This window comes from Channa argus, unplaced genomic scaffold, assembly GCF_033026475.1.
Source record: "Channa argus isolate prfri unplaced genomic scaffold, Channa argus male v1.0 Contig035, whole genome shotgun sequence".
In the NCBI taxonomy this organism is placed as follows: domain Eukaryota; kingdom Metazoa; phylum Chordata; class Actinopteri; order Anabantiformes; family Channidae; genus Channa; species Channa argus.
The window spans coordinates 24,937-37,277 of NW_027125254.1; the positions used below are offsets into that span (position 1 = coordinate 24,937).

Below are 12,341 nucleotides of genomic sequence, written 5' to 3' on the forward strand. Positions count from 1 at the left end.
CTCTACTTACAAAAAATCTGAATTCCCATCTGTCTGCAGTGCTCATTTGAAAAAAGAAACAAATCTACAAGAGGCCCTATTACAAGTCAGTACATGAGATCAGCAAAGACCCACTTCCTTCAATTAAAATGATTTCATCTCCAACTGTTTGGCCATGGAACTGCATCATCTCTGATGTCCAAAAGACAGGATTATGACGTCACCCATTATGAAAGGGCCATCGTATCTCAGACAAAATCACTGAGACATTGACGCAGCTGTGCACCTGGGAAAATGACTCTTTTGCAGCATGCTGGGCCGGTTAGCTCAGATGGTTAGAGCGTGGTGCTAATAACGCCAAGGTCATGGGGTCAATCCCCATACTGGCCATTGAAAAGCACGATGCAAGCAACTCTTTCCAAGGCAAGATTAATCCTGACTGCACGGTTGCTTGCTTTTCACATGCTACATAAACCTGGCCTTTTGAGTTATCAACCAGGTAACATTGCTGACTAAACTGTCTTGCATAAGAAACCTTTCCCGCATTTCCTTTTTAGTTAATGATATCAAAGAATACTCACATAATTTCACATTCCCAGATAGTTCAACGCTGTCTACAGGTTTTGCAATTCAAAAAATTATTCACATGTACGTTTTTACAATCAAGTCTCCCTTCCTCACTCACCCAGCTCCTCTAGCCTCCTGAAACAAACCTCTGTTCAGACCACACAGTCTAATGAGCACGGCTCCAGTCCTTTGAAAGACTCGGTTCCGACCACGTGGCCTAATGGACAAGGCGTCTGACTTCGGATCAGAAGATTGAGGGTTCGAGTCGCTTCGTGGTTGAGCTTCCAGTCCTTGCTGTTTGATGTGCCTGGAAAGTACAAACTTCCATGGGTTTTTCATGGTTGTAGGAACAGAGTGACACTTAAGCAAAGGAAGCTATTATCAATCACCCTCACTGAGCTGTTTTGCACAAGAAACATTTTCCTGCATGTACTTATGCACACAATGATATCGAAGAGTATCTGACACAACATCACATTCACAAATGCTTCAACGCTGTCTATGGGCTTTACAATTGTGAAGTTTTCACATGTCCTGTTTTACAATCAAGTCTCCCTTCCTCACTGTCCTAGCTCCCCTAACCTTTCGAAACCCACCCTAGTTCAGACCAAGTGACCTAATGGACAAAGCATCTGACTTCAAATAGGAAGATTGAAGGGTCGAGTTCCTTTGTGGTTGCTCTTCTTGTACTTACTCAATGGATGTGCCTGGAAAATCTTTTTTTCCGTGTGTTTCAAGGTTGCAGAAACAGGGTAACATTCAAGCGAAAAGGTTTTATCAATCACACTTCTTCACTGCTAAAGAGGTATGCACAAATAGCAATTATCTTCCGGAACTCAATGTGCTGCTCTCAAGACCAGGATGTTCAATTGAGAAGGTTAGAGCGTAGAGGCGATGGTGCCAGTGGCTGATCTTCTTTCTTGCCCCTAATCTCTACTTACAAAAAATCTGAATTCCCATCTGTCTGCAGTGCTCATTTGAAAAAAGAAACAAATCTACAAGAGGCCCTATTACAAGTCAGTACATGAGATCAGCAAAGACCCACTTCCTTGAATTAAAATGATTTCATCTCCAACTGTTTGGCCATGGAACTGCATCATCTCTGATGTCCAAAAGACAGGATTATGACGTCACCCATTATGAAAGGGCCATCGTATCTCAGACAAAATCACTGAGACATTAACGCAGCTGTGCACCTGGGAAAATGACTCTTTTGCAGCATGCTGGGCCGGTTAGCTCAGATGGTTAGAGCGTGGTGCTAATAACGCCAAGGTCATGGGTTCAATCCCCATACTGGCCATTGAAAAGCACGATGCAAGCAACTCTTTCCAAGGCAAGATTAATCCTGACTGCATGGTTGCTTCCTTTTCACATGCTACATAAACCTGGCCTTTTGAGTTATCAACCAGGTAACATTGCTGACTAAACTGTCTTGCATAAGAAACCTTTCCCGCATTTCCTTTTTAGTTAATGATATCAAAGAATACTCACATAATTTCACATTCCCAGATAGTTCAACGCTGTCTACAGGTTTTGCAATTCAAAAAATTATTCACATGTACGTTTTTACAATCAAGTCTCCCTTCCTCACTCACCCAGCTCCTCTAGCCTCCTGAAACAAACCTCTGTTCAGACCACACAGTCTAATGAGCACGGCTCCAGTCCTTTGAAAGACTCGGTTCCGACCACGTGGCCTAATGGACAAGGCGTCTGACTTCGGATCAGAAGATTGAGGGTTCGAGTCCTTTCGTGGTTGACCTTCCAGTCCTTTCTGTTTGATGTGCCTGGGAAGTACAAACTTCCATGGGGTTTTCATGGTCGTAGGAACAGAGTGACACGTAAGCAAAGGAAGCTATTATCAATCACCCTCACTGAGCTGTTTTGCACAAGAAACATTTTCCTGCATGTACATATGCACACAATGATATCGAAGAGTATCTGACACAACATCACATTCACAAATGCTTCAACGCTGTCTATGGGCTTTACAATTGTGAAGTTTTCACATGTCCTGTTTTACAATCAAGTCTCCCTTCCTCACTGTCCTAGCTCCCCTAACCTTTCAAAACCCACCCTAGTTCAGACCAAGTGACCTAATGGACAAAGCATCTGACTTCAAATAGGAAGATTGAAGGGTCGAGTCCCTTTGTGGTTGCTCTTCTTGTACTTACTCACTGGGTGTGCCTGGAAAATCTTTTTTTCCGTGTGTTTCAAGGTTGCAAAAACTGGGTAACATTCAAGCCAAAAGGTTTTATCAATCACACTTCTTCACTGCTAAAGAGGTATGCACAAATAGCAATTATCTTCCGGAACTCAATGTGCTGCTCTTAAGACCAGGATGTTCAATTGAGAAGGTTAGAGCGTAGAGGCGATGGTGCCAGTGGCTGATCTTCTTTCTTGCCCCTAATCTCTACTTACAAAAAATTTGAATTCCCATCTGTCTGCAGTGCTCATTTGAAAAAAGAAACAAATCTACAAGAGGCCCTATTACAAGTCAGTACATGAGATCAGCAAAGACCCACTTCCTTGAATTAAAATGATTTCATCTCCAACTGTTTGGCCATGGAACTGCATCATCTCTGATGTCCAAAAGAAAGGATTATGACGTCACCCATTATGAAAGGGCCATCATATGTCAGACAAAATCACTGAGACATTGTCGCAGCTGTGCAGCTGGGAAAATGACTCTTTTGCAGCATGCTGGGCCGGTTAGCTCAGATGGTTAGAGCGTGGTGCTAATAACGCCAAGGTCATGGGTTCAATCCCCATACTGGCCTTTGAAAAGCACGATGCAAGCAACTCTTTCCAAGGCAAGATTAATCCTGACTGCACGGTTGCTTGCTTTTCACATGCTACATAAACCTGGCCTTTTGAGTTATCAACCAGGTAACATTGCTGACTGAACTGTCTTGCATAAGAAACCTTTCCCGCATTTCCTTTTTAGTTAATGATATCAAAGAATACTCACATAATTTCACATTCCCAGATAGTTCAACGCTGTCTACAGGTTTTGCAATTCAAAAAATTATTCACATGTACGTTTTTACAATCAAGTCTCCCTTCCTCACTCACCCAGCTCCTCTAGCCTCCTGAAACAAACCTCTGTTCAGACCACACAGTCTAATGAGCACGGCTTCAGTCCTTTGAAAGACTCGGTTCCGACCACGTGGCCTAATGGACAAGGCTTCTGACTTTGGATCAGAAGATTGAGGGTTCGAGTCCTTTTGTGGTTGACCTTCCAGTCCTTTCTGTTTGATGTGCCTGGAAAGTACAAACTTCCATGGGGTTTTCATGGTCGTAGGAACAGAGTGACACGTAAGCAAAGGAAGCTATTATCAATCACCCTCACTGAGCTGTTTTGCACAAGAAACATTTTCCTGCATGTACATATGCACACAATGATATCGAAGAGTATCTGACACAACATCACATTCACAAATGCTTCAACGCTGTCTATGGGCTTTACAATTGTGAAGTTTTCACATGTCCTGTTTTACAATCAAGTCCCCCTTCCTCACTGTCCTAGCTCCCCTAACCTTTCGAAACCCACCCTAGTTCAGACCAAGTGACCTAATGGACAAAGCATCTGACTTCAAATAGGAAGATTGAAGGGTCGAGTCCCTTTGTGGTTGCTCTTCTTGTACTTACTCACTGGGTGTGCCTGGAAAATCTTTTTTTCCGTGTGTTTCAAGGTTGCAAAAACTGGGTAACATTCAAGCCAAAAGGTTTTATCAATCACACTTCTTCACTGCTAAAGAGGTATGCACAAATAGCAATTATCTTCCGGAACTCAATGTGCTGCTCTTAAGACCAGGATGTTCAATTGAGAAGGTTAGAGCGTAGAGGCGATGGTGCCAGTGGCTGATCTTCTTTCTTGCGCCTAATCTCTACTTACAAAAAATTTGAATTCCCATCTGTCTGCAGTGCTCATTTGAAAAAAGAAACAAATCTACAAGAGGCCCTATTACAAGTCAGTACATGAGATCAGCAAAGACCCACTTCCTTGAATTAAAATGATTTCATCTCCAACTGTTTGGCCATGGAACTACATCATCTCTGATGTCCAAAAGACAGGATTATGACGTCACCCATTATGAAAGGGCCATCGTATGTCAGACAAAATCACTGAGACATTGACGCAGCTGTGCAGCTGGGAAAATGACTCTTTTGCAGCATGCTGGGCCGGTTAGCTCAGATGGTTAGAGAGTGGTGCTAATAACGCCAAGGTCATGTGTTCCGTCCCCATACAGGCCATTGAAAAGCACGATGCAAGCAACTCTTTCCAAGGCAAGATTAATCCTGACTGCACGGTTGCTTGCTTTTCACATGCTACATAAACCTGGCCTTTTGAGTTATCAACCAGGTAACATTGCTGACTGAACTGTCTTGCATAAGAAACCTTTCACGCATTTCCTTTTTAGTTAATGATATCAAAGAATACTCACATAATTTCACATTCCCAGATAGTTCAACGCTGTCTACAGGTTTTGCAATTCAAAAAATTATTCACATGTACGTTTTTACAATCAAGTCTCCCTTCCTCACTCACCCAGCTCCTCTAGCCTCCTGAAAAAACCTCTGTTCAGACCACACAGTCTAATGAGCACGGCTTCAGTCCTTTGAAAGACTCGGTTCCGACCACGTGGCCTAATGGACAAGGCGTCTGACTTCGGATCAGAAGATTGAGGGTTTGAGTCCCTTCGTGGTTGAGCTTCCAGTCCTTGCTGTTTGATGTGCCTGGAAAGTACAAACTTCCATGGGTTTTTCATGGTTGTAGGAACAGAGTGATACTTAAGCAAAGGAAGCTATTATCAATCACCCTCACTGAGCTGTTTTGCACAAGAAACATTTTCCTGCATGTACATATGCACACAATGATATCGAAGAGTATCTGACACAACATCACATTCACAAATGCTTCAACGCTGTCTATGGGCTTTACAATTGTGAAGTTTTCACATGTCCTGTTTTACAATCAAGTCTCCCTTCCTCACTGTCCTAGCTCCCCTAACCTTTCGAAACCCACCCTAGTTCAGACCAAGTGACCTAATGGACAAAGCATCTGACTTCAAATAGGAAGATTGAAGGGTCGAGTCCCTTTGTGGTTGCTCTTCTTGTACTTACTCACTGGATGTGCCTGGAAAATCTTTTTTTCCGTGTGTTTCAAGGTTGCAAAAACAGGGTAACATTCAAGCGAAAAGGTTTTATCAATCACACTTCTACACTGCTCAAGAGGTATGCACAAATAGCAATTATCTTCCGGAACTCAATGTGCTGCTCTTAAGACCAGGATGTTCAATTGAGAAGGTTAGAGCGTAGAGGCGATGGTGCCAGTGGCTGATCTTCTTTCTTGCCCCTAATCTCTACTTACAAAAAATCTGAATTCCCATCTGTCTGCAGTGCTCATTTGAAAAAAGAAACAAATCTACAAGAGGCCCTATTACAAGTCAGTACATGAGATCAGCAAAGACCCACTTCCTTCAATTAAAATGATTTCATCTCCAACTGTTTGGCCATGGAACTGCATCATCTCTGATGTCCAAAAGACAGGATTATGACGTCACCCATTATGAAAGGGCCATCGTATCTCAGACAAAATCACTGAGACATTGACGCAGCTGTGCACCTGGGAAAATGACTCTTTTGCAGCATGCTGGGCCGGTTAGCTCAGATGGTTAGAGCGTGGTGCTAATAACGCCAAGGTCATGGGTTCAATCCCCATACTGGCCATTGAAAAGCACGATGCAAGCAACTCTTTCCAAGGCAAGATTAATCCTGACTGCACGGTTGCTTGCTTTTCACATGCTACATAAACCTGGCCTTTTGAGTTATCAACCAGGTAACATTGCTGACTAAACTGTCTTGCATAAGAAACCTTTCCCGCATTTCCTTTTTAGTTAATGATATCAAAGAATACTCACATAATTTCACATTCCCAGATAGTTCAACGCTGTCTACAGGTTTTGCAATTCAAAAAATTATTCACATGTACGTTTTTACAATCAAGTCTCCCTTCCTCACTCACCCAGCTCCTCTAGCCTCCTGAAACAAACCTCTGTTCAGACCACACAGTCTAATGAGCACGGCTCCAGTCCTTTGAAAGACTCGGTTCCGACCACGTGGCCTAATGGACAAGGCGTCTGACTTCGGATCAGAAGATTGAGGGTTCGAGTCGCTTCGTGGTTGAGCTTCCAGTCCTTGCTGTTTGATGTGCCTGGAAAGTACAAACTTCCATGGGTTTTTCATGGTTGTAGGAACAGAGTGACACTTAAGCAAAGGAAGCTATTATCAATCACCCTCACTGAGCTGTTTTGCACAAGAAACATTTTCCTGCATGTACTTATGCACACAATGATATCGAAGAGTATCTGACACAACATCACATTCACAAATGCTTCAACGCTGTCTATGGGCTTTACAATTGTGAAGTTTTCACATGTCCTGTTTTACAATCAAGTCTCCCTTCCTCACTGTCCTAGCTCCCCTAACCTTTCGAAACCCACCCTAGTTCAGACCAAGTGACCTAATGGACAAAGCATCTGACTTCAAATAGGAAGATTGAAGGGTCGAGTTCCTTTGTGGTTGCTCTTCTTGTACTTACTCAATGGATGTGCCTGGAAAATCTTTTTTTCCGTGTGTTTCAAGGTTGCAGAAACAGGGTAACATTCAAGCGAAAAGGTTTTATCAATCACACTTCTTCACTGCTAAAGAGGTATGCACAAATAGCAATTATCTTCCGGAAGTCAAATTTGCTGCTCTTAAGACCAGGATGTTCAATTGAGAAGGTTAGAGCGTAGAGGCGATGGTGCCAGTGGCTGATCTTCTTTCTTGCCCCTAATCTCTACTTACAAAAAATTTGAATTCCCATCTGTCTGCAGTGCTCATTTGAAAAAAGAAACAAATCTACAAGAGGCCCTATTACAAGTCAGTACATGAGATCAGCAAAGACCCACTTCCTTGAATTAAAATGATTTCATCTCCAACTGTTTGGCCATGGAACTACATCATCTCTGATGTCCAAAAGACAGGATTATGACGTCACCCATTATGAAAGGGCCATCGTATGTCAGACAAAATCACTGAGACATTGTCGCAGCTGTGCAGCTGGGAAAATGACTCTTTTGCAGCATGCTGGGCCGGTTAGCTCAGATGGTTAGAGAGTGGTGCTAATAACGCCAAGGTCATGGGTTCAATCCCCATACTGGCCATTGAAAAGCACGATGCAAGCAACTCTTTCCAAGGCAAGATTAATCCTGACTGCACGGTTGCTTGCTTTTCACATGCTACATAAACCTGGCCTTTTGAGTTATCAACCAGGTAACATTGCTGACTGAACTGTCTTGCATAAGAAACCTTTCCCGCATTTCCTTTTTAGTTAATGATATCAAAGAATACTCACATAATTTCACATTCCCAGATAGTTCAACGCTGTCTACAGGTTTTGCAATTCAAAAAATTATTCACATGTACGTTTTTACAATCAAGTCTCCCTTCCTCACTCACCCAGCTCCTCTAGCCTCCTGAAACAAACCTCTGTTCAGACCACACAGTCTAATGAGCACGGCTTCAGTCCTTTGAAAGACTCGGTTCCGACCACGTGGCCTAATGGACAAGGCTTCTGACTTTGGATCAGAAGATTGAGGGTTCGAGTCCTTTTGTGGTTGACCTTCCAGTCCTTTCTGTTTGATGTGCCTGGAAAGTACAAACTTCCATGGGGTTTTCATGGTCGTAGGAACAGAGTGACACGTAAGCAAAGGAAGCTATTATCAATCACCCTCACTGAGCTGTTTTGCACAAGAAACATTTTCCTGCATGTACATATGCACACAATGATATCGAAGAGTATCTGACACAACATCACATTCACAAATGCTTCAACGCTGTCTATGGGCTTTACAATTGTGAAGTTTTCACATGTCCTGTTTTACAATCAAGTCCCCCTTCCTCACTGTCCTAGCTCCCCTAACCTTTCGAAACCCACCCTAGTTCAGACCAAGTGACCTAATGGACAAAGCATCTGACTTCAAATAGGAAGATTGAAGGGTCGAGTCCCTTTGTGGTTGCTCTTCTTGTACTTACTCACTGGGTGTGCCTGGAAAATCTTTTTTTCCGTGTGTTTCAAGGTTGCAAAAACTGGGTAACATTCAAGCCAAAAGGTTTTATCAATCACACTTCTTCACTGCTAAAGAGGTATGCACAAATAGCAATTATCTTCCGGAACTCAATGTGCTGCTCTTAAGACCAGGATGTTCAATTGAGAAGGTTAGAGCGTAGAGGCGATGGTGCCAGTGGCTGATCTTCTTTCTTGCGCCTAATCTCTACTTACAAAAAATTTGAATTCCCATCTGTCTGCAGTGCTCATTTGAAAAAAGAAACAAATCTACAAGAGGCCCTATTACAAGTCAGTACATGAGATCAGCAAAGACCCACTTCCTTGAATTAAAATGATTTCATCTCCAACTGTTTGGCCATGGAACTACATCATCTCTGATGTCCAAAAGACAGGATTATGACGTCACCCATTATGAAAGGGCCATCGTATGTCAGACAAAATCACTGAGACATTGACGCAGCTGTGCAGCTGGGAAAATGACTCTTTTGCAGCATGCTGGGCCGGTTAGCTCAGATGGTTAGAGAGTGGTGCTAATAACGCCAAGGTCATGTGTTCCGTCCCCATACAGGCCATTGAAAAGCACGATGCAAGCAACTCTTTCCAAGGCAAGATTAATCCTGACTGCACGGTTGCTTGCTTTTCACATGCTACATAAACCTGGCCTTTTGAGTTATCAACCAGGTAACATTGCTGACTGAACTGTCTTGCATAAGAAACCTTTCACGCATTTCCTTTTTAGTTAATGATATCAAAGAATACTCACATAATTTCACATTCCCAGATAGTTCAACGCTGTCTACAGGTTTTGCAATTCAAAAAATTATTCACATGTACGTTTTTACAATCAAGTCTCCCTTCCTCACTCACCCAGCTCCTCTAGCCTCCTGAAAAAACCTCTGTTCAGACCACACAGTCTAATGAGCACGGCTTCAGTCCTTTGAAAGACTCGGTTCCGACCACGTGGCCTAATGGACAAGGCGTCTGACTTCGGATCAGAAGATTGAGGGTTTGAGTCCCTTCGTGGTTGAGCTTCCAGTCCTTGCTGTTTGATGTGCCTGGAAAGTACAAACTTCCATGGGTTTTTCATGGTTGTAGGAACAGAGTGATACTTAAGCAAAGGAAGCTATTATCAATCACCCTCACTGAGCTGTTTTGCACAAGAAACATTTTCCTGCATGTACATATGCACACAATGATATCGAAGAGTATCTGACACAACATCACATTCACAAATGCTTCAACGCTGTCTATGGGCTTTACAATTGTGAAGTTTTCACATGTCCTGTTTTACAATCAAGTCTCCCTTCCTCACTGTCCTTGCTCCCCTAACCTTTCGAAACCCACCCTAGTTCAGACCAAGTGACCTAATGGACAAAGCATCTGACTTCAAATAGGAAGATTGAAGGGTCGAGTCCCTTTGTGGTTGCTCTTCTTGTACTTACTCACTGGATGTGCCTGGAAAATCTTTTTTTCCGTGTGTTTCAAGGTTGCAAAAACAGGGTAACATTCAAGCGAAAAGGTTTTATCAATCACACTTCTACACTGCTCAAGAGGTATGCACAAATAGCAATTATCTTCCGGAACTCAATGTGCTGCTCTTAAGACCAGGATGTTCAATTGAGAAGGTTAGAGCGTAGAGGCGATGGTGCCAGTGGCTGATCTTCTTTCTTGCCCCTAATCTCTACTTACAAAAAATCTGAATTCCCATCTGTCTGCAGTGCTCATTTGAAAAAAGAAACAAATCTACAAGAGGCCCTATTACAAGTCAGTACATGAGATCAGCAAAGACCCACTTCCTTGAATTAAAATGATTTCATCTCCAACTGTTTGGCCATGGAACTGCATCATCTCTGATGTCCAAAAGACAGGATTATGACGTCACCCATTATGAAAGGGCCATCGTATCTCAGACAAAATCACTGAGACATTGACGCAGCTGTGCACCTGGGAAAATGACTCTTTTGCAGCATGCTGGGCCGGTTAGCTCAGATGGTTAGAGCGTGGTGCTAATAACGCCAAGGTCATGGGTTCAATCCCCATACTGGCCATTGAAAAGCACGATGCAAGCAACTCTTTCCAAGGCAAGATTAATCCTGACTGCACGGTTGCTTGCTTTTCACATGCTACATAAACCTGGCCTTTTGAGTTATCAACCAGGTAACATTGCTGACTAAACTGTCTTGCATAAGAAACCTTTCCCGCATTTCCTTTTTAGTTAATGATATCAAAGAATACTCACATAATTTCACATTCCCAGATAGTTCAACGCTGTCTACAGGTTTTGCAATTCAAAAAATTATTCACATGTACGTTTTTACAATCAAGTCTCCCTTCCTCACTCACCCAGCTCCTCTAGCCTCCTGAAACAAACCTCTGTTCAGACCACACAGTCTAATGAGCACGGCTCCAGTCCTTTGAAAGACTCGGTTCCGACCACGTGGCCTAATGGACAAGGCGTCTGACTTCGGATCAGAAGATTGAGGGTTCGAGTCGCTTCGTGGTTGAGCTTCCAGTCCTTGCTGTTTGATGTGCCTGGAAAGTACAAACTTCCATGGGTTTTTCATGGTTGTAGGAACAGAGTGACACTTAAGCAAAGGAAGCTATTATCAATCACCCTCACTGAGCTGTTTTGCACAAGAAACATTTTCCTGCATGTACTTATGCACACAATGATATCGAAGAGTATCTGACACAACATCACATTCACAAATGCTTCAACGCTGTCTATGGGCTTTACAATTGTGAAGTTTTCACATGTCCTGTTTTACAATCAAGTCTCCCTTCCTCACTGTCCTAGCTCCCCTAACCTTTCGAAACCCACCCTAGTTCAGACCAAGTGACCTAATGGACAAAGCATCTGACTTCAAATAGGAAGATTGAAGGGTCGAGTTCCTTTGTGGTTGCTCTTCTTGTACTTACTCAATGGATGTGCCTGGAAAATCTTTTTTTCCGTGTGTTTCAAGGTTGCAGAAACAGGGTAACATTCAAGCGAAAAGGTTTTATCAATCACACTTCTTCACTGCTAAAGAGGTATGCACAAATAGCAATTATCTTCCGGAACTCAATGTGCTGCTCTCAAGACCAGGATGTTCAATTGAGAAGGTTAGAGCGTAGAGGCGATGGTGCCAGTGGCTGATCTTCTTTCTTGCCCCTAATCTCTACTTACAAAAAATCTGAATTCCCATCTGTCTGCAGTGCTCATTTGAAAAAAGAAACAAATCTACAAGAGGCCCTATTACAAGTCAGTACATGAGATCAGCAAAGACCCACTTCCTTGAATTAAAATGATTTCATCTCCAACTGTTTGGCCATGGAACTGCATCATCTCTGATGTCCAAAAGACAGGATTATGACGTCACCCATTATGAAAGGGCCATCGTATCTCAGACAAAATCACTGAGACATTAACGCAGCTGTGCACCTGGGAAAATGACTCTTTTGCAGCATGCTGGGCCGGTTAGCTCAGATGGTTAGAGCGTGGTGCTAATAACGCCAAGGTCATGGGTTCAATCCCCATACTGGCCATTGAAAAGCACGATGCAAGCAACTCTTTCCAAGGCAAGATTAATCCTGACTGCATGGTTGCTTCCTTTTCACATGCTACATAAACCTGGCCTTTTGAGTTATCAACCAGGTAACATTGCTGACTAAACTGTCTTGCATAAGAAACCTTTCCCGCATT

At 42.9% G+C, this 12,341-nt stretch overlaps 10 non-coding genes across 10 annotated transcripts; all 10 read left to right on the top strand.

The window, feature by feature from the left end:
- Positions 1-295: 295 nt before the first annotated feature.
- trnai-aau (transfer RNA isoleucine (anticodon AAU)) lies at positions 296-369 on the top strand. Its single transcript has one exon. It is a non-coding gene; the product is annotated as a tRNA-Ile (tRNA).
- A 1,403-nt stretch (positions 370-1,772) lies between these two features.
- Positions 1,773-1,846, top strand: trnai-aau (transfer RNA isoleucine (anticodon AAU)). Its single transcript has one exon. It is a non-coding gene; the product is annotated as a tRNA-Ile (tRNA).
- Positions 1,847-2,229: 383 nt separating this feature from the next.
- Positions 2,230-2,302, top strand: trnar-ucg (transfer RNA arginine (anticodon UCG)). Its single transcript has one exon. It is a non-coding gene; the product is annotated as a tRNA-Arg (tRNA).
- A 947-nt stretch (positions 2,303-3,249) lies between these two features.
- On the top strand, positions 3,250-3,323 carry trnai-aau (transfer RNA isoleucine (anticodon AAU)). The gene has a single exon. It is a non-coding gene; the product is annotated as a tRNA-Ile (tRNA).
- Positions 3,324-5,182: 1,859 nt separating this feature from the next.
- Positions 5,183-5,255, top strand: trnar-ucg (transfer RNA arginine (anticodon UCG)). Its single transcript has one exon. It is a non-coding gene; the product is annotated as a tRNA-Arg (tRNA).
- Positions 5,256-6,202: 947 nt separating this feature from the next.
- On the top strand, positions 6,203-6,276 carry trnai-aau (transfer RNA isoleucine (anticodon AAU)). Its single transcript has one exon. It is a non-coding gene; the product is annotated as a tRNA-Ile (tRNA).
- Positions 6,277-7,680: 1,404 nt separating this feature from the next.
- Positions 7,681-7,754, top strand: trnai-aau (transfer RNA isoleucine (anticodon AAU)). Its single transcript has one exon. It is a non-coding gene; the product is annotated as a tRNA-Ile (tRNA).
- A 1,859-nt stretch (positions 7,755-9,613) lies between these two features.
- Positions 9,614-9,686, top strand: trnar-ucg (transfer RNA arginine (anticodon UCG)). The gene has a single exon. It is a non-coding gene; the product is annotated as a tRNA-Arg (tRNA).
- Positions 9,687-10,633: 947 nt separating this feature from the next.
- On the top strand, positions 10,634-10,707 carry trnai-aau (transfer RNA isoleucine (anticodon AAU)). The gene has a single exon. It is a non-coding gene; the product is annotated as a tRNA-Ile (tRNA).
- A 1,403-nt stretch (positions 10,708-12,110) lies between these two features.
- trnai-aau (transfer RNA isoleucine (anticodon AAU)) lies at positions 12,111-12,184 on the top strand. The gene has a single exon. It is a non-coding gene; the product is annotated as a tRNA-Ile (tRNA).
- The last annotated feature ends 157 nt before the right edge of the window (positions 12,185-12,341 follow it).